This window comes from Aegilops tauschii, chromosome 3 (assembly GCF_002575655.3).
Source record: "Aegilops tauschii subsp. strangulata cultivar AL8/78 chromosome 3, Aet v6.0, whole genome shotgun sequence".
Lineage (NCBI taxonomy): Eukaryota > Viridiplantae > Streptophyta > Magnoliopsida > Poales > Poaceae > Aegilops > Aegilops tauschii.
This window is the reverse complement of record NC_053037.3, coordinates 292,984,111-293,005,403: the sequence shown is the minus strand read 5'-3', so window position 1 is coordinate 293,005,403 and position 21,293 is coordinate 292,984,111.

Here is a 21,293-nt window from a genome sequence, read left to right as displayed (position 1 = left end):
TTTACCAAGTATATAGGTGCATTAATTAAATAAGAGATATTGTGATATCCCAACATATCCATGTTCCAACAAGGAACAAACTTCATCTACACCTGCAACTAGCAACGCTATAAGAAGGGCTGAGCAAAAGCGGTAACTTAGCCAAACAAGGGTTTGCTAGGAAAGGATGGTTAGAGGCTTGACATGGCAACATGGGAGGCATGATATAGCAAGTGGTAGGTAGCGCAGCATAGCAATAGAACGGACAACTAGCAAGCAAAGATAGAAGTGATTTCGAGGGTATGGTCATCTTGCCTGAAATCCCGCAAGGAAGAAGAACGAGTCCATGAAGAAGACAAACGGATGTAGTCGAACGAATCCTCACAACTCCGGAACGAAACCGAAGCTAACGAGAGAAGCAACCCGGAAAGAAACAAACAACATAGTAAACAACCATCACATACACATGGCATGATGCACAAACAAGTATGATGCATGTCCATTTAAAGAGGCATGGCATGGCAAAGTGCAACAAACAACACTACAAATTAAGTGGAGCTCAATATGCAACGAGTTGCATATTGACGAAGCACCACATCAATTATTTAGTTCTCTCTCGTTTATGAACCCAACAATATCAAATGTTATTAAACATGGCAAGAGGTGAAGCATAGTAAGACTATCTATCTAGGCAAGTTTAAATGAGGCCGGAACAACAAACAACAATTCCGGAAAATCCTCATATGCATATTTTGGATTTGGTACTGTTCTGCCATAAACACAATTTTAATGTTGTTAAACCGCAAAATAAAGTGCATCAAGTTAAACTAGGCATTTTTCTACCCCATTTACATATAAAGTTTATTAAAAATGGAGCTACGGTTATTTAGTTATGAAATAAATCATTTTAGCATGGCATTTGAGCAAAATTAAACAAACAGCATTTTAAACATTTTAAACATGGATGAAAGTTGCATATTATGAAACTAGATAAAATTCTAAGCATTTTACATATATAAAACATTTTAATCCGATGCATGGTTAATTAATTATTAGATGCATGAACACTAGGGGTTTTTCTGTAAAACTGTAAACCCTGGATAAATAACTAAATTCGCCGAACTAGGAAAAAACATGTACGGGCCGAATCTGTAAACTGGGCTGCACAAAAGAGGACTGAGGCGCTAATCACCTCGGGCCTGCAGAAGCTGGGCCGGATTGGAAGCTGGCCCGTGAGGCAAAGCGAGGGAGCGCCTCTCACTCGTTCTGGTCAACGGGAGGGGCGCTGGCGAGCAGAGGAGGACGAGGCAGGCGAGCGACGCAGAGACGCGGTGAACACATACGCGATGCAGGGGAACTTGGCGCGACTCCGACGAGGACGGACGAAGGGCGCCGGATCCAGGCGGGGAAGACCAGAGGCGCGCACGGGATGGCGGCAGCGGAGCTTGGCGCGGGTCAGGCACGGCCATGGCGGGGCTTGTTCCTGTTCTCCCTGAAGAAAGAGAGAGACCGCGGGGTGAGGGAGAGAGACAAACCATGGGAAGAAGGAAAATAGAAGGAGGGGGTAGGGTGCGGACCGGGGACGGCCTGGTCCCGGTCGCCGGTGGTGGTCGCGGCAGCAGGTCGAGCTCCTGCTCGAGCAAGGAGGCGCGCAAGGGCTCGGCTGATCCAGCAGCGAGACGGCAACCCAGCGAGACCCAAGGCGAGGCAGAGGGTCGGCGGCCATGGGGTTTCCTGCCAGAGAAATGAGAGGGAGACGTGAGAGAGAGAGAAGCACGGGGAGGAAGGGAGATACAGGGGAGGAGAGGAGCGGGATGAGGCCGGCAGCATGACCTGCCGCTCCTGTGGTTGCCGGCGGTGGGGACGAGGCCTCGGGCCTCGGGAAAGAGAAGGTGCTTGGGCGGCTTGGCAGTGCAAGGGGACGAGGCAGGGGACCTGCAACTATTGCTGTGGTGGCGCTCGTGAAGTAGAGGAGGCGGCGGGGCTCGGGCGCGGCGTCGCTGCACTGGCGGGAGGCAGGCGCGGCTGGCAGAAAGAGGTGGGTGGATGGATCGAAGGGGATGCACCGGTTGGGTGGCAGCGTAAATGGAGGCGATGGTGGGATTGGGTGGAGATGGATCCCGAGGTGCGAGATGCTGGCGGCGGGATGGGACTGATGGGACAAGCCTCCTAAAGATTAGGGTTGGTCTAGTTATATATAGCGAGTGGTTAGGCTAAGGGCTATCTCGTCCCTTCGATCGCAATCGGACGGTCGAGAAAAGAAGGTTAGGGGAGTCCAATGGAGAAATGCAGATATTTTATAGATGTTTGGGGATGATCCGGACCCAACGGTAACGATAGTCCGGTTCGGGTTCGGGAAAGTTTCGGACACGGGCAAGGGGTGGTCTGAGAGGGTTCGACAAAGACAAAGTGTCTGACAAAAGGCCCCGGAGAAGACAAGAGAGAAAACGAGGAGCAACGTTGCAAGTGAGGTTGGTCTCGAAACGGTCAACGAAAGCAAGGGGGGACGCGGCAACTACGAACAAATGCAAGCTTTATGAAAACATGTAGATGCAATGTGCATGATGCTATGAGATGAGATGCAACAAACAAAAATAAAACACACGGCTGACTCGCAAAACAAGGAAGGCATCTGGAGCGTCGGTCTTGGGGCGTTACAACTAACCATACATGTCTATGTGAATAAGCAGGCGTCGATGCTGGCTGCGACCTCCCATTCTGCCGAAGTCTCCAAATTGAAGTAGAGTCTGGAGTGGGCCGAGGAAGAGCTCGGCCATGTGAAAAAACAACTAGAGGACAAGCAAGGTATGCAATGGCCTATTCAGATCTAGAAAGATGTGAATTGTTTGTGTTAATCATGTTGTCATGATATTTCGTAGGAGCGGCGTCCGAGGTGGAGACCCTCAAGAACGCGCTGGTCGAGGCCCAGAAGAGAGTGGCAAGGGAACAAGCCGCCCGCGAAAAGCACGAGGCCAGGGCCGGGGAGGTCCAGTAGGAGCTCCAGGACGTCGTGAAGAAATGCGAGTCCTTGGAGCGCAAGAATGCGGACCAAGAGTCCGAACTTGCAAAGGCTCACCAAAGCGCACAAGAGGCCCGGGTTGAAGCCCAAGGCGCCCTCCAGGAAATCCAGGAGGCCAAGAAAATTGCGGCGGGTAAGGCCTTTATTATGCAGAGAAAGTATGTGAAGAAAAGGTACCTCTTACTGACCCGGATTTGGAGTTCTCCAGGAGCGTTTGCGGATCTGCCGCGTAGTGTTGCTAATGCTGCGGAGTTCTTCTGAGCCGAAGAGGGGAGCTCAACAGAGAAGCTGTTCTAGTCGCGATACTTTGCACTAGAGCATCCGGTGCCCTTTAGCGATCAGCTGAAACAGCTGACCAAACTGCATAGGGTGGCCGAATCGGCCATGAAGGATTTGATAATCCATCTGTGGCCTGCCGAAGCCATACCCAGTAGCTACTTCGGGCTCGTGAAGCGGATGGTCGATGCCTGCCCTCGGCTTGATGCCATCAAGCGGTCGGTCTGCATCGAAGGTGCGCAGATGGCCTTCGCCCGTGTCAAGGTGCAGTGGGCGAAGATGGACGCCATCAAGCTCGCGACCGAGGGACCGCCCGCGGGCAAGGAGCACCGCACGCCTGAGCGGTATTTTGATGATGTCCTCAAGGGATCCCGCATTGTAGAGGGCTAGTGTGCAAAAGACATTATCTTTGAGTGTAAACATTCATGTTGTCCCGTCCTGTATTATGAAACAAAGCCAATATGTAATATAATGCTTGTTGTTTGCTTTAAAATTTTGCCTCCTTGTGCGGCCGTTTTATCAAATCTGAGAGTTGGCCAGTCGTCGACTTCAGCCCCCACGTAGGTAGTACGGGGGTGTTCGGGTTGAAACCTAAACACTCTTGATCCAAGAGTTTGGTCCTTGAAGGAGGTGTTTAGCGCAGCGAACCAGGCAATCGGACAATCTGGCTTTATCACCCTCACTTAGCCATAGGAGTTTGACAATAGAAATGTAGGCGCAGCCCCTAGTTAGTATTTTGTTAATCCGGACTAGGGTGCTGTAGACACCTGATCGGGTGGAGACCGATCCGTCGCATAATGCAGGGAAAACAAGAGATTTTAACCTCCGAATAGCTGACCAGCTCTCGCCACATCATGACAGTCAGTTTTTGGCTTTCTCTACTAAGGTGTTTACTCGGATAAACCAGAAACACAATCGCAGTAGTTCTCCCTTTACTACCCTAGCCGATAGGACGGAACGTAAGGTAGTAAGCACAGGAGCCGGGCAACCCAACTATTGACCAAAGACATGATTCGGAGCCGATGCATATAATGCTCAATTCGGGGTGCCGAACTATACTGTAAACAGTGTTCGGACTTTGTTGCCGTAGTATGGGGCGCGATGAAGCCCCTGGCGAATTAAAGCATACCAAAGTGTACGGGTGCAATCGATAAGAATAGCGAAATAAAATGAAGTAGCAAGCCAGTGCCACGTAAGTTGGGCCGCAAACTGTTTCCATTATAATTTGATTAATACGTCAAAGCGTATTTGTACAAATAGTGCGACGAGCAACAGGGCTATTTAACATGCCAAGATCAAGGGGGAGCTGCGTGCGGGTCCTAAAAACAGGTAGAGTGATCGTCAAGAAGACCAGCTAGAGATTCCCCCATACGTTTATGCTGCTTGCCGCCTTGGTATATCCATCCTTCGAAAGGATCGATGATCAGACCATCGTGAGAGGCCTGTGGAAAACAAACCAAAAAGGATAAAAAAACAAAAGGGAAAGTATGTGTGCCCAGGGAAGGTCGAGCCGTATGATGGACCACAATCGAGTTACGCCTCCGTCTATGCCCATGGTATTTTGAGTGCGTAGTTATGTACGCGCAGTACGTACACCGCCATTTGGTCGGGACTAAGACGGAGGCCGAATTGCTAATCAAATTCCTGACGAGCTGGACTGTCAAGCTGTGGAGTAGTCCGGACTCGTTTGATAGTGTCCGGGAGCTTGGCCGCTGAATTAAAGTTCTGCTTGATAAGGCCGCTCTGTACTTCCGCTGCCAGGGCCGTGGTGTGCTCCTCGTTACGGAGGGAGCGTTCCGTGTTTCCATTGACTGTTATGACACCGCGTGGTCTGGGCATCTCGAGTTTGAGATAAGCATAGTGTGGCACCGCATTGAATCGAGCAAATGCAGTTCGTCCGAGCAGTGCGTGATAGCCACTGCGGAAGGGGACGATATCGAAGATCAAGTCTTCACTTAGGAAGTTGTCCGGGGATCCGAAGACGACTTCAAATGTGATTGAGCCCGTGCAGCGAGCCTCTACACCTGGAATTACTCCTTTAAAGGTAGTTTTTGTGGGCTTGATCCTTGATGGATCGATGCCCATCTTGCGGACTGTATCCTGATAGAGCAGGTTGAGGCTACTGCCACCGTCCATGAGGACTTGCGTGAGGTGGAGTCCATCAATGATTAGATCGAGGACCAGTGCGGCTGAACCACCATGACGGATACTGGTCGGATGGTCCCTGCGATTGAAAGTGATCGGGCAGGACGACCATGGGTTTAATTTTGGGGCGACTCGCTCTATCGCGTAGACGTCCCTGAGCGTGCGTTTGCGCTCCCTCTTGGGGATATGAGTAACGTATATCATGTTCACCATTTTGACCTGGGGGGGAACTTCTTCTATCCCCCTGTGTTTGGCGGACGGGGCTCCTCGTCGTCGTCCTCACTTTGCGACTCCTTCTCCTTGTTCTCGGTATTTAATTTACCGGCTTGTTTAAAGACCCAACAGCTTCTGTTGGTATGATTGGCTGGTTTATCGGGGGTGTCATGGATCTAACATGGACGATCGAGTATGCGGTCCAAGCTGGATGAGCCCGAATTGTTTCTTTTAAATGGCTTCTTCCGCTGGCCGGACCTAGAGCCACTAAATGCGGCGTTGACCACCGTGTCATCGGTATTGTCACTGTTGCTTCGATGCTTGTGCCTGTTGCGTCGGGGCATGCCGTTGCTATTTCTGGCTTCAGAGGTGCCAGGTTCGCTTGCATTATTATTGCTACGGGCTAGCCAGCTATCTTCGCCCACGCAAAAGTGGGTCATAAGTGCCGTGAGGGCTTCCATGGACTTTGGCTTTTCTTGGCCGAGGTGTCGGGCGAGCCATTCGTCGCTGATGCTATGCTTAAAGGCCGCTAGGGCTTCGGCATCCGGACAGTCGACGATTTGGTTCTTTTTAGTTAGGAACCTAGTCGAGAATTTCCTGGCTGACACTCCAGACTGTTGAACTATGTGACTTAAGTCATCGGCATCCGGAGGTCGGACGTATGTACCTTGGAAGTTGTCGCGGAAGGCGTCTTCCAAGTCCTCCCAGCTGCTAATGGAGTTTTCAGGCAGACTGTTTAACCAATGCCGAGCCGGTCCCTTGAGCTTTAGCGGGAGATATTTGATGTCATGAAGATCATTACCGCGGGCCATATGAATATGGAGAAGAAAGTCCTCAATCCATACCGCGGGATCTATTGTTCCATCATACGATTCGATATTCACGGGTTTAAACCCTTCTGGGAATTCGTGCTCCATTACTTCATCAGTGAAGCAAAGGGGGTGTGCGGTGCCTCTATATCGGGCCAAGTCGCGATGTAGCTCGGATGGAGTCCGTCTGTGGTTTTCGGCCCGGACGTGGTTGTGCTTGTCACGTCCGGCTAGATAGCCGTCATCGCGCACCGGGGTACGCCCCAGCGATCCGTAGATCGATCTGGTTTGGCCTGCTCTTTTTTGTAGGGCCTACCGCAGGTCATATGTATATCCCCGAGCTGTTGTGTCTCTACCTTTACAGCGAGGTGGTATGGGTTGGTGTTCGGCTTGAGTTTCCGTTTTGTCCGGGCCACGTGGTGGTCGGTCAGCCGCATTACGCGCTGATGGTACGGGGTCCAGTGCCTCGTCGTCGAATTGAGGTAGCAGTTTACGCTTCAGGTAACTTTTGGTTGGGCGCTCGAGGCCATATTCCTCTGCTGCCAGGACATTAGTCCACCTATCGTTGAGTAGGTCTTGATCAACTTGAAGCTGCTGCTGCTTCTTTTTCAGGCTCCTTGCAGTGGCTATTAGCCGGTGCTTAAAGCGCTCCTGCTCGTGAGGTTCCTCATGCATGATAAAGTCTTCGTTGCCGAGGCTCACCTCATCCTCGGAGAGTGGAAGATAATTGCTGTCCTCCGAGTCTTCATTTACGGCCTATTCATTAGGGCTAACCTGCCCATCTTCCCGATCGTCCTATTCGGAGGTTGGCTCGACGGGGTTTTCTTGGTCTTTGGCATCGTCTGGAGTATTGTTGTCTCTCGTGCCGGATTTGCTGTCTCTTTCACAGCGTGATTTAGGGCGGCGCCATCGGCACTTTGGTTGTATCTCAGAAGGTTTATCCTCTACTAGATTTTTCTCATTATCGTCGTCACCCTCTTTGGGTGTATCGACCATGTACACGTCATACGAAGAGGTGGTCGTCCAGGGTCCGGTAAACGGCGGGTTTTGGGCCTGCTCTTCTCCGGCATCGTCGTCCATACCGTCGATGTCTTCGGAGCCATAATCGAGCATGTGAGTTAAGTCCTCGACAATGGCTATGAAGTGGGTGGTGGGTGGGACATAAAATTCCCCGCTCTCAGCCCCTAGTCTTGGCTCGGCGTAGTTCGGACGTTGCTCCTCTGTAATGATGAGGGATCGCATCAAGTCCAGAGCCTCGCTTAAAAAGGCGAGGTTTGGCCAGAGAGAACAGAGTCTGTGGAGTACGCGGGAAGGAGATTCCTTGGCCGAGCTCACACAATGCTGACTCCGAGGGTTTGGAGCCAGTTTCCGGAGAAGGGTCCGGCTTCGTGCTGGTTGCCAGTGACACTACTTCCTCCGGCTCTCCCGTACTGGGCTTGGTGGCTGTCGGTTTTATATCCGGCGTATCTCGTAGTAGGGGTCCTAAGCTAGGCGTCTTGGAGCGATGGTAACATGGACACAGGCTTTTACCCAGGTTCGGGCTCTCTCGAAGTGATAATACCCTACATCCTGCTTTTGATTGTATTGATATGGGTGTAGTACAAAGTACATGTATCTACCACGAGATTGTAGTAATGAATATATGATTGTCTATTGATTAGCCTGGCCTTGGTTTATATAACACACCAAAGGCCTAGGGTTTTAGGAGAGTCCTCGTCTTGGGCGCCAAGTCTTGTGGGATCTCCCTTGTATGCGGCGTGGGCTGCCCGAAGTGGCCCATGAGTGAACCGCCATGGGGGTCCTCGGCCCGATCCAGCTGGTCGGGAGACGACGTGGTGAGTACCCCCTAGTCCAAGACACCGTCAATAGCCCCCTGAACTGGTCTTCAAGTTGGGGACGCTCCTCGATTCTTTCGAACTGCTCTTCATCTTCGGTCGTCGGTCTTGAAAACTGGTTCAACAAATCTTCTTATCTTCGATCTTGAGGATCGCCGAAGTGAATCTGAAGAGTTTACACGTCGGGTATCCGAGGAGCCCCTTTAAGTTCTCGGTCTTTATCAATGCCTTGTTATTTTTACGCCCACCTCAGGTTTGAAGTTGTTCCCGTACAGCGGTGTCCTCTTGCATCCGAGCCCCAACGCCGGACTGCATTCGAGGTATCTTTTGCAGCCGAGCACCAACGCCGGACTGTATCCGAGCTCCAACGCCAGACTATGTCCAAGCTCCAATGCCGGACTATATCCAAGGTGCCATAGATCACCTTGGTTCAAAAAGTTTTAGCCGAGCTTAATGCTGGAAATGCCCTCTAAGGAGCCAGCCACTTGCATCCGTGTTGTATGCTGAACTGCTTTCGAGGTGGCTCAACACCTCGGTCATGGGCTGATTGTTTGCGGATTTTATTTCTGATGCGTATAAATTTATTTGCTGACGAGATGTATTGCCAGTAGCCCTCAAGGTGTCTGTCGGCCTAAAATCCGAGATGCACCTGAAGGAAAATATGAAACCGCTGATCCTAGTAGCTTTTGAGACTCAGGTCGTAAAATCGGCCTAAGGATCAACTCCTAGCTCGACATCATACATAGGAATAGAAACGCAGTGTAATATATTAGAGGTAATAATGATCGGCGGACGGGCCCCTGAGAGAGGGTCGTGAGAAGTCGCCGTGATATATCAGCTTGACGCCGGATAAGTCCCATATGGTACTTATTGTTGTCCGAAGATGCGCTTGCCCATAGTTCGGTTATGCCGAACACTAAGCACTTTGAATTTTCTGCATTGAATAGGCAATGCAGTAGCCCCCAAGACACTGGTCGGGTGGCAACACCAGATCAGGGGATCAATGTACCACTTTAATATTTGTAAATGATAAGCACGAAGCCCAGTAGCCCCCGAGCCTTAATGTGGGCACGGGTGGCCGAATTAAGGATCGATATCCAGAGTAAGATCACAACGTATGTGTAATGATTCTATGTATCCAAGTTCTCTACATCATTAATGCTCAGATCCGCATTGTACAAAACTTTGTTGACCGACCATCAGCTTCAATCTCCTCGGCCAGCAGCCGAGGAGTGTTTGTCCTACTTTATAAAGCCTTTATGAGGGCAAAGATTTACGACGAACAAGGCAATCCGGCCATACGGTTTTATAAACAAAGGTACGCGGAGAGATATGTTATGTTACTTTTTAACGTAAGAAACATCTTCCAAAGAAAATAGTCCCGCTATCGGTTCCTTTCTTTGGGTTGTCATGCTAAGCATGATCATGAAACCTCAGCTCTGATCAATGTGGGAGCAAAATATTCAAGATTTAGTTTGGGGAAAGTTCCTGAACTATGTGGTCTTTAGCGAACCTAAATTTTCACTTCCTCGTTGCCGACCAATTATATCCTTTAAGATCACTAGCTTTCGCTTCACCCAGTTTGAGGTACTAACTCGGATGACCCGGTAGTAACAATCACACAGGTGCTCCCTTTACCGCCTAGCCGAACAATCGGGAACGTAGGGGTAAGCACAGGAGCCAGGCAACCCAGCTTGGCCAAAATCTTAAGTCAAATTGATGCATATTTATGGCTTTATAACGATGATTACGGAAGGCAGCCCTCGTATATTAAATACAAACGCTGATGATATGTTTATTTTGACTCTGTTGCGACCGTTTATCAGTTGAAAGTGGCCCATCGTCGGCTTCCACGCCCTTGTAGATGCTACACAGAGTGTTTCCGTAATAACAAAACAACCCTTAGCCGACGTCTTGGTGCCCGAAGGCGGTTGTGTTAGCGGAAACGAGGCAATCAGATATGCGGGCTTTATAACTTTCACTTAGTCATAGGAGCTTTAAACTGGGGAAGCTAGCTACGAGCCCCCGGTTAGTGTTCGGCACCCACCGAAGTCAGGCCGATAACACTTGGGCCAATGTTATGAAAGGCCCATTGTTTATCACGGGGTAATCAGTATTGATCTATAGTTTGACACCGTCATCGGGTCGCTGACCAGTTTACGCCCATTGTGATAATCAGTTTTCGGCTTTCTCCACTGAGGTGCTTAACCATTCGAGCCGGAAGCACAATCGTAGTGGTTCTCCCTTTCCACACCTAGCCGAACAATCGGGAACGTAGGAGGCAAGCACAGGAGCCGGGCAACCCAACTATTGAACGAAGACACAATTCGAAACCGATGCATATATAGCAATATCTGAGAGTGTTTTTGCTGAATCTCTAAAGGTGTCCGGTGTTGCACTGCGAGACTTATGCTGGAAACACACAAATAGTTTCAAAGTGCCATAGGCTTGGAAAACCAAAAACTTCAGGAAAAACTTGACATCCGAACTAGATCAAGTGTTCGGTGCCAATCCAAAAATTGGTCTTAGAACAAAAATGTGCTTCTGTCGTGCTTTAACATGACACATCCTATCTCAAGACTTCAAGCGGGTCAGCCTACAGCTTCAACCTCCTACCGAAGGTGGAGTACTTCTCGTTAGGCCAGTTTAGCGAACTAAACTGTAGCGGCTTTGAGAGAGAAATTAGGCTCCCCGGCTATTGACCACACACTCGCGTCGAAAAAAGGAGTGATAGAAAAAGACTTTGCAACGACTAAGAAGAACACTTATTATAAAACAGCTCACATAAATTTAATAGCCCCCAAGTGATTTGGGTAAAAGAATTTTATGTATAATGATTGTATGTACCGAAGTACTTATATCATATCTGTGTTCACCCGAACTTTAAACGCGTCTTAACCGACCGTTGGCTTCTCCCTCTTCGGTCAAGGGCCAAAAAGTGTTATGTACTCCACCTATCGAGAATATCGACGGTGTTTCCGATAACCAGGCAATCAGGCCATAAGGCTGTAACAGACAAAGCGCGCTCAGGGAACTTATGCTATATTACTGACGAAGTGTAAGAAGCATCTTCGAAGAAAATAGTACCCCCACCGATACCTTTCTTCGGGTGCTCATTGTTACTATGAGACTTGTGCAATAGATTTTTTGTACTCATCAGTTCCGTTGTGTGCCGACCATGATTGAAAACAATAAGAGCGCTAGCTTTCAGCTTCACCTAGTCTGAGGTCCGAGTTCGGATGACCCGATCGTGACAATCGCAGAGGTGCTCCCTTTACTCCCTAGCCGAACAATTGGGAACGTAGGGGTAAACACAGGAGCAAGGCAACCCAGCTTGCGGAACACTTAAGTCAACATGGTGCATATTGTGGCGTAATACACGAACAAGGAATGAAGCCATACAAGTATAATCATATGCAAGAGGAAAGGCTTCATAAAGGAAGCCCCAAAGCAAACGGGGTATTTGAGTTTGTGTGTCACAAACAAAGTTTTGACAAGGAAGTTTTTCACAAACAACTTTTTGCCAAAAAAGTCTAATGCTTGGTCGAACCGAACAAAATTTAAAACTGAAAGTTTTTGAGCATGAAAGCGACTTAGCTGGTTAATGAGTTCGGCATTGATGACACGGTCCTAGCTTGATGCGGGACAGGGTTCCATCCCCCAAGCCGGTCCCGAGGTGGCAGAGCGAAGAGCTCGGCACTCCGAAGTGGTGACATAACACGGCCAATGCAGGCCGGCAGAGTGACGCCAGAGCCCCCGGCGTGGGTTAATAAAGTGTTGACGAAGCCCCCCGTCCAGTCGAGGTGACGTGGCATGTCAGTACGCCGAGGTGACAACACTGCCCGACCCTAATCCTTTACCTGTGCACAAAAAATAGTGCAAACCGGAGATAATAGTAATAGTAATAAATTAAAAAGTTGTTGAATAATAAATAATTTATGCAAAGTGAGTAATAAAAAAATATGGCCTGTGCACCGAACACTCGATGAGGTAGAGCTCTCTCAGTGATGCCGAAGTTCCGGAGGCAACCGAACATGTCGGTATGGCAATTCGACCAACAAGGTGATCTCGCGAGTTGATTCATGCCGATTGAGACGACGATGTTGGCATGCTGAGGTGCGGTGTGATGCAGGTGGAGTCGATTGCAGAGTGGCAGCATGGAGATGTCGGCACAGGTCGGAAATCCGCGGGAGGCTGGCAACGAAGACCGTATCAGACCGAAGCAAATAAAAGGTGGCGGTCGTGCTGCTGCCACCGCTCCATGTATGCGCTGACGTGCGTGCGCCCCTAAGAAGCCGTCCATGCACGAACCAACAAGGCCATCTCGTGGCCACATCAGTGGCTAGAAAGAGAGTACTGAATTAGCAATCCAAAACGTATGAGCATAGCCAAACGAAAAAGGATATTTATTAATTAGATATGGAAAACGTGCTTAATATAGCACAACTGGTACTTCCCTTCTAATAGTATTCAATGGGCGCTTCGCTTTTTAGCTCGGTAAGGGGATCTGTGCAGCCAGCAATTCCTCCCCATGACTTGCTCTTCGGTTGAGACAATGTACATTGCCGGCGCTTTATCAATCTGTGTAAACAATGCCGCCATCCATCCATGTACTCGAGATCGGATCGAGCCGGTCGCCGGACGTGCCTCAATAATTTTTTCCAAGGTCAACAATTGATGACCGGATTTGCAGATCACCCGCGACCGTGCGTGACACACTCCATATTTTTCCTTGGCCTGGCCTCGGTTATCCGAACTCTTGGCAAGCTGACCGAGATGGTGACGTAGTTCGATTGTTTTTCTTATTTATCTGCACACATAAGATGGTGCAAAACTGAAGTAAAAAAATTTCACAATCACTTTATGCGAGGCAAATAACACTACAAAAAAATACACTTCCGTGATGATACGTGTTTGTCACAGTAGGTCACGTTTTCTATCATGCATGTACATCCATGAAAAATTTATGACAGAATCAAGATAGTCATACATGTGCTGTCGTAGAAGTGTTCCATGACATTGACAAAATTATCATCACAGAAGTGTCCACTTCCATGACGATAAATCACGGGTCACAGAAGTGCTTTCGTCAAGGGTGACCGACACGTGGCATCCACCGTAACGGAACGCCGTTAAGCTATCAGGTCCGGTTTTGGATCCGATAACCCGTTAATAGCTCCGACCAATGGGGATTTTCCACGTGTAAAATCATCATTGGCTGGAGGAAACGTGTGTCGGCTCACCGTTGGGACAGATGTCATCCATTCATTGGACCCAAAGCGCCTATGATACGTCGACACATGGCACGGCCCAACAGAGGCCCATTCCTGTGAAAAGGCTGGCCCGTTTGACTTGGTCAAAAGGTGGCGCGCCGGCCCAGCAAGCCTGTGAACGGCCTGTTTGAATTAGGCCCAGTAGCGTCATCTCGACCGTCCAATATAATTCCAGCCCGTTTTAACTTCCGGCCCATGTATGGCCCATGACGTCTTTCAGCCCATATGAGGCCCTTATTACTCTCGGCCCATTAATGGCCCGTGGTAAAACTGGCCCGTAATGAACAGTGTATCACTTTATACCCATTAACGGCACGTGGTGAAACTGGGCCGTAATAAACAGTGTATCACTTTATACCCATTAACGGCCCATTATTCCGTTGGGCCGTTTCCAGCCCATGTTATCTTTCGGCCTTCTCGGGGCCCATTTATTCTTGGGCTCATTTCCACATTCGTTTACTTACAGCCCGTTACTGTCATTTTCTGCTTGTGGGCCAAATTCAGCCCGTGGTTACAGTCGGCCCGTTTGTGGCCTGCTAATACGTTGGGCCGTTTTCATAGCGTCATCAAAATACAGCCGATTAACGACAGCCCATTATGGTCGGCCCATGAATGGACGATTTCAACTCTAGCCCATTTACGACCATAATGTGGTCTATTATTGGCCCATGTTTGGCCAACCGATCATACGGCCCGTAGAAGGCCCATTGATGATACGGCCCATAGAAGGCCCATTGTGTCTATGGCCCGTATAAGGCCCATTGTTTCTACGCCACGTAGAAGGCCCATTGTTTCTATGGCCCTTAGAAGGCCCATTGTTTCTACGGCCCATAGGAGGCCCATGTTAACTACAGCCGGTGGGCATCAAAGTTCGCCACCTGTGCAAATATAGGGAAAACCCTACACTATACAAAAATGGCTTGCTGTTTTCTTCAGCCGGTGGCTGCACGTTAAGAACAAATTTTGTAACGCACCAAAACAAATTACAACTATAAAACAAAAGGAAGGTTGGCATAAAAGTTAACAGTCTAGCAGATAAATGCACCACCAGAAGTTCAGAAGCTCAGTTCATTTGACCTGACTATTACGTTTTCATGTTGTATTGTCCGATGGAGCACCATAACCTTCGCCTTCAGTTCTCCTAGGCTCCTGAACAACATAGCAAATGTCTGATAGTCTGGTTTCAAAACCATGCATATCTTGACAACATCGAACAATGTCTCTCCTTGTTTCACAAAGGGTCTCTGTTAGGGAATGGACTTGTGTTTGGAGCGCAGATACAACATTGTTTTGAGCTTGCATATCTTGATCATGAGGCAGTTTGGACGAGATTGCCTTAACAACCAAGCCAGTATTACGCAGGAACGTGCTTTTGGCACTGTTAGTGGTCAGGTACTGACCCACTGCAGCAAGAGCTGACATTGCGGTTATAGTTGCCTCGCCACCTTCAGAAGGTGGCGGTTCCACCATTTTTTCCATAGCTCGCTGAAAAGTTGAGGTTTTACATTAGTAGTACCAGAATAGAAGATATTAAGGAGGCAGCAAAACCAAACAAAATAGCTTTGGTCTATATACAGAACTTATTCTGGTGAACCCATGTAAAATAATAGTTGTATTTTATTGCAAAGTACATAATAAAACCAGGTTCCAAACATATGACCATGTACCATCGCTAATGTATTGTCTATTTCTTCACATTGTATTGAGGGCTAAGGATAAAGAGACGAAGTTTATAATACGGTAAGCATAGTATGACATCATTCATATCACAAAACAACTGAGAACAGACAAACAGGCAATTGTAACTTTGTGTGGGCAAGTCCAGCACAAAACTAGATTACAGGTCAAGATCAAAGGAACATCACTCCTCTCTTTTAAACCTTGTATGGTGCAATGATACGCTAAGACAATTGTGTATAAAATTGAAAAGAGTAATAGACATTGGTTGCAAACCATGCAGTTCAAGGCACAAGTCTGAGTAAGTAGTAGTTAAAAGGCATGAGGATTAAGGACTTACAACAGCGGCTTTGACTGGTGTAGTCATGCCCTTCTTCTTGCTGGTGTGACAGTCCTTGAAGATTTCCACATCATTTGGTTCAGGTACTTTTTGGTCCTTGCAGGCTTCCCTCTGCATTTGGAACAAGTCAATATAGATTTGATAATATGGTACAACGAAAAGAGTGAAATAGCAGCTAATTAGAAGAGCCTCGCAGTGTGCAATATAGCTACGAGATTCTGTCGTCTGTTGGAATTTCACTTTCGTACGGTTGGCCTTGTTCTTTGAACAGTTCACCTACAAGAAGATAGATTTGTGTGGCACATGCGTAAATAGGACTTCAACATGTGATCTGATCACATATACATAATGTACCTGATACTTTGGATCGGACCAGTGTTTAACGAGGCCTCTCCAGTCTTCATCAGATATATTTTCCACTGGAGATGTTTGGGCAAGTTCACTGTTAGCCTTGCCTTCAAAGTGAGTTTTCCTCAAGTTATACCAATATTGTCACAGAGCAGAGTTGAAAACATGGGTGCAAGCTTGTCTGGTTGCATCATCTTGGCTATCCAACTTGAACCTCATCTGTTGAAAATTATGGGAGTCTCATTATCAGCAACCTAGAAAGTATTGGACAGAGCAAGACGATATTACTAGTTTCCATACATAACCAAACTTACAGATAAATGGCCGAGGAAGGTGTTGAACTGGGTTCGTCTTTGTCATTCCTGTACTGAATCCATGTTGGGAGGATACGTACATGACACCTAACAGCAACCGCTGCCTCTGATACTAACTTGGCTGACTCTGTAGCATCACGTGGCCTTTTTAAACCTGCCTCAAAACGGATCTCCATTCTTCCTCCTCCAGATTTAGTTAACCTATCGAGCATTATCCTTGATGTTTGTGTTCCTCTTGCGCCTAGGTGCTAGTCCAACAACAAACATAGGAAGTGTTAGTGTACATCAAATTGTGAGACTACCTATAAAGAAGCATGCAACTGTAACTTGACTCCAGCAACTACCTTCTTGCTGTTGAAGCTCACAAAGTTCATCTGATCTTGCCAACTCATCTTGTGTCAAGAGTGCTTCGGAAGTAGTGTCAGGTGGCAAGGGAGCTTGGGAACGTGCTGCTAGCTGAGTTGACCAATGAGTAAATCGTGCAGCTGGTGGTACTGTGGAAGGTGTTGCAACAACTAGGGTTGTCTCTACTTGTTTGGTGGCAGCTATTTGTTTCTGTTTGGCTTGTTCCGCAGCTCGTTTAGCATAGGATACCCTGTCGGTACAATTTTCCGCTGGACTTCGACCTTCTATTGCACCATCAGTACCAGCAGAATCTGCAGGATTCTTCCGCTTCCCTTTCCCTGTCGTTCTATCTTGCTTCCTCTTTCTCTGTGCCATGTTAAGTCAAGCCGACAAGAAAAACGAATAACAATTTAGTTCTTCAGAACAAATTGATGTGTGATACAAACGAATTGAACTTTGATGTTAGACAACCACATGATAGGAGGATGTAATATGTAAGAAAAACAGGACAGCATGAGATAACCAGAACTATGATGTGTAAACTAAGCAGAAGACATTTCACTAAATTAGAAGTAATGCAATGGAAGGTAGACACCATATGAAAGATGCTAGAAATATTGCTCTGCCAAGTTAACAGTGTCTCATCATAAATGCCGTTTAAACAAATGTGAAGTACTACAAGAAATAAATCATATGCAAGATACAAACAACATCACACTATCAAGTTAAAGGTCTCTCGTTATTAGTGCCATTGCATATTCACAGCATTGCATATTCACATCTTATGATGTGTAAACTAAGGAGAAGGCATTTCAACAAATTATAAGCAATGAAAGCTAGACACCATATGAAAGATGCAACGAATATCACTCTACCAAGTTAAAACTGTCTCGTCATAAGTGCCATTTCAACAAATTAGTAGTACAAGCTAGAAAAGAATGCGAGATGTAACCTATATCACACTCCGAAGTCAAACGTGTCTTATGATAAGTGATTGTTGCAGGTTACTCAACAGTAGTAATTTGATGTAAGAACATGGTGTGATAGACATATATTGTATGTTCTAGAAACAGGAACACATGTCTTATTCAAGTATGATGTGTAAAGTAAGCACATGGAATTCAACAAAATTAGAAGCAATACAAGCTAGACATCACACATAACATGCAACCACATATAACAGTGCCAAGTTAGAGGGAGCACCGGTGATGGTGCACTAGGGGAGACGTGCTCATCATAAACACAACTACGTTGAGTGTCTATGCATGTGTTGTCTTGGAAATCATCTTGGGGGGATGGAGGAGTAGAAACTGTAGAGGCCCTCCGTTTGGAAGGAGCACCTTTATCCGCTGCCTTGCTAACTTCCTTCCGCTTTATTGATTTTGAATTGTCAAGTAAAACCGACAAGAAAAAGCAATAAAATTCTCTCTTCAAAACTCATTCATGCATGATACTAACAATCACCACTTTGATGTAAGGAAAACACATGATACCAGGATGGAATATGTACGAAAAACAGGACGGCATGGCATGTTCACAACTGTTTGTGTAAACTAAGCAGAAACCATTCCAACAAATAAGAAGCAATGCAAGCTAGACACCACATGAAAGATGCAACCAATATGACTCTGCCAAGTTAAAAGCGTCCCATCATAAATGGAATTTCAACAAATTAGAAGCAGCGCATGCTATAAATCATATGAAAGATGCAACTAATATCGCACTGCATATACTAAAGGTGTCTCGTCATATTGATTGAGGCGGGATACAAAAAAACAATAGTTTTATGTAAGGACATGCTTAATAGACAGATGTACTATGTACTAAATACAGGAAGGCATGTCACATTAACAGGTATAATGTATAAGCTAAGCAGAATAGCACATGAAGTTTAACCAGATTGGAAGAATTACAATCTAGAGACCATATGCAACATACAACCACATATCACGCTGCCAAGTTAGAGCAAGCACCTGCGATGCTAGTGTAGGGGAAATGCGGTAATCAACTACAGAGCTACGTTCACTATCTTCATCTAGCCTTGCTGTTTCTTGAGGATCATGTCGGGAGGCTGGCGCTGCATTTTTTAAATGAGAAATAATCCACTTGCCTGACTGCGTCATCATAAGTGATTGATGAGGGATACACAAGAACATTAGTTTGAGGTAAGAACATGGTTAATACACAGATGTACTAGTATGTACCCAAAACAGAAAGGCATGTCATATTCAAAGGTATAATGTGTAAGCTAAGCAGATGCAATTTAACCAAATTGGAAGCAATACAAGCTAGACATCCGGCTGGAGTGGTGAGCATGATCATCTAGGACCTGAGATCCTGGTGGGAGGCGGGCTGCTTCGCCACCATCGCGGCTTTTTAGTTGGCTTCCAGGTGATGCCTCTCTTTGCTGGGCTTCTCACTGGCTCGACTAGTGCCCTGACTAGCTATTTGTCTTCTGGTGCTCACGGGATGGTGGTTCATGTAAAAAATATCTTTCCTTATCTTAATAAAGACCGACTTCGGCCTTTCGAATACAAGCTAGACACCATATGGAACATGCAACCACATTTAACCGCGAAGTTAAAGCAAGCACCTGGGATGGTGGTTCATTGCGAGCGAGGTCATCAACTCCAGACCTACGTTTACCGTCTCCATCTGTTGACACTGCACCTATTATAAGGTTGAAACGTGTCTGGCCTATCCGTGTACGACGCTGGAGCGACTTCTCTCTTTTCTATTTTGCTTCTCTCATAGCAGCAGAGTCTGAAATACCCTTGCATAAAAACACAATAGTGAGAGTATGGGTGAAGTGTGTGCAGAACTAGTGCACTGTAAAAGTAGCAGATAGCAGGTGGCTGAAAAATAAATGACAGGAGGCATATGATAGCTCTACAACATTGCATGGCAAACAAAATTAGATTCTACTCCGTATGATTTTGTAATATATGAGGACAGGAAATGCAGGTACTCCTCCAGCACACCACCACATGTGGTCATATCAAGATAACAGTCAACTGAAAATAAATAGGTCAGTCATTTCTTAATGAACCGTACTATCTATAAGGAACGGGCAGATGGCCTTCGTCTACCTCCTGCCAGTCACTGTTGACGATCTTTCTCGAACCGCCAGCGACCACTGGCCCAGACCCCTGCCTCCGCCGCCCCGCCCTCCCCTCGACCTCACACCACCGCCATGCTTGGCAGCGCCCCCAGGCCATCCCTTTAATCCCGGCCGACCTCCAGATCGGGCGCCAGTAGCTCTAGGCCCCACATGCCCCTAAGATAAACACCGAGGCGCTACTTCCCCAGCGTAATAGGCGGACTAGAGCCTGTTACGCCGGGGAATGCTTCCGTTAATTGGGAATCAACTGACCAGGAATTGAAATTCAGGGGGGCGACAGACCTTGTGCATCGCGTGTTAATAGGAACATCTAGTATCAAGAAGAAGCGGTCAACTAGTGTCTTCTATGGGATGAATACCGTGCAAGCAGACATGTAAGATTTGCACGAATAAGGGAAGAGGAGTACCATTTTCGGTTGCCGGTGTGGTCGCCTCCACATGTCGCGCCGATCTTCTTCTTTTTGCCGGGGAAACCGATGTTCTGGAGGAGGGTGCAGGCTTGGACGAACCCATGGCCAAATTGTTGACTGTGTTGCCGTGGCCGTATGTCGGCGGAGGGGAAGCAGAAGGCGGTGAAGGACGGCGTAGCAGGAATAGCTCCGGTGCGGTTGAGGGTGGCGAAGTTGGAGCGGCAGCGGTGAGGCGCAGGACGGCGTGGTTGAACTGGCTCGAGTACGGACGGCTCGGCCTCGGCTTCAACTACTAGCCGTGGAGGGCGTTCGGTTGAGGTTGCGGTGGACGATGATGTCAGGGTATCGGCTCCGGCGTGATGGAGGAGGGCGGCGGTTGATGGGTGGAATGGGGTGGCGGACGGAGGACGCCGGGGTTTCGCGGCTGGTGGAGAGGTAGTTTTTGCGCCCACGGAGTACGAATGGGGAATCAGACGGGTGGGCGGGGGAGGGGGGGAGGGGGGAGAACCATGTTTCGGTCTGGGACGCGCTTGTTTTGGCTTTTTTGAATAGAAGATGGGACGCGCTTGTTTGAAATTTGGGGAAAGTACAAACTTTGCCCCCCTCTTAAATTTCGGACCTACTACGGATCGGGGGTAGGATGGTAATCCCAGGTGTCCCAAATAGTGGGCGGGAGCGATTTCGGCCGCGCGCATGTGTGCTTAGGCGGCCGTTGTGTATGAATGTTTTTCGGAGGCGGTTGCGTGGCGTCTAGATGAAGCTACAAACCTACCCCGGTTTAGACCTTTGGACGTCGGGCCGGTAGGTTTCATGGGTCGGAGTTATTAGAAAAGTAATTTCCTTGTACTACCAAACATTGGTCTCACGCGGTTTCGGGCGAGTAGAGGCTCTTTTGGCGCTTCGTTCAAAATTTTGAAACACAAGCATTCATGTTTAGAGTACTCTTGAACTTTGAGGATTGACCTAAATAGACAACGTTAAATTTGACCTTGTATGTTTGAAAACCTCATTAAATTATCCGCTTATTTTTGAAATTTTGACACTTGAAAATCCTATAACTACGATTATTTTGGAATGGAGGAGCTAAATTTGAATCTATTTTGTACACGACTACATATGCTATTATGTACAAAATCAGAGCAAAGATTGGTGCCCCCATAATTTAGGTATGATTTACAAATGCCATGAT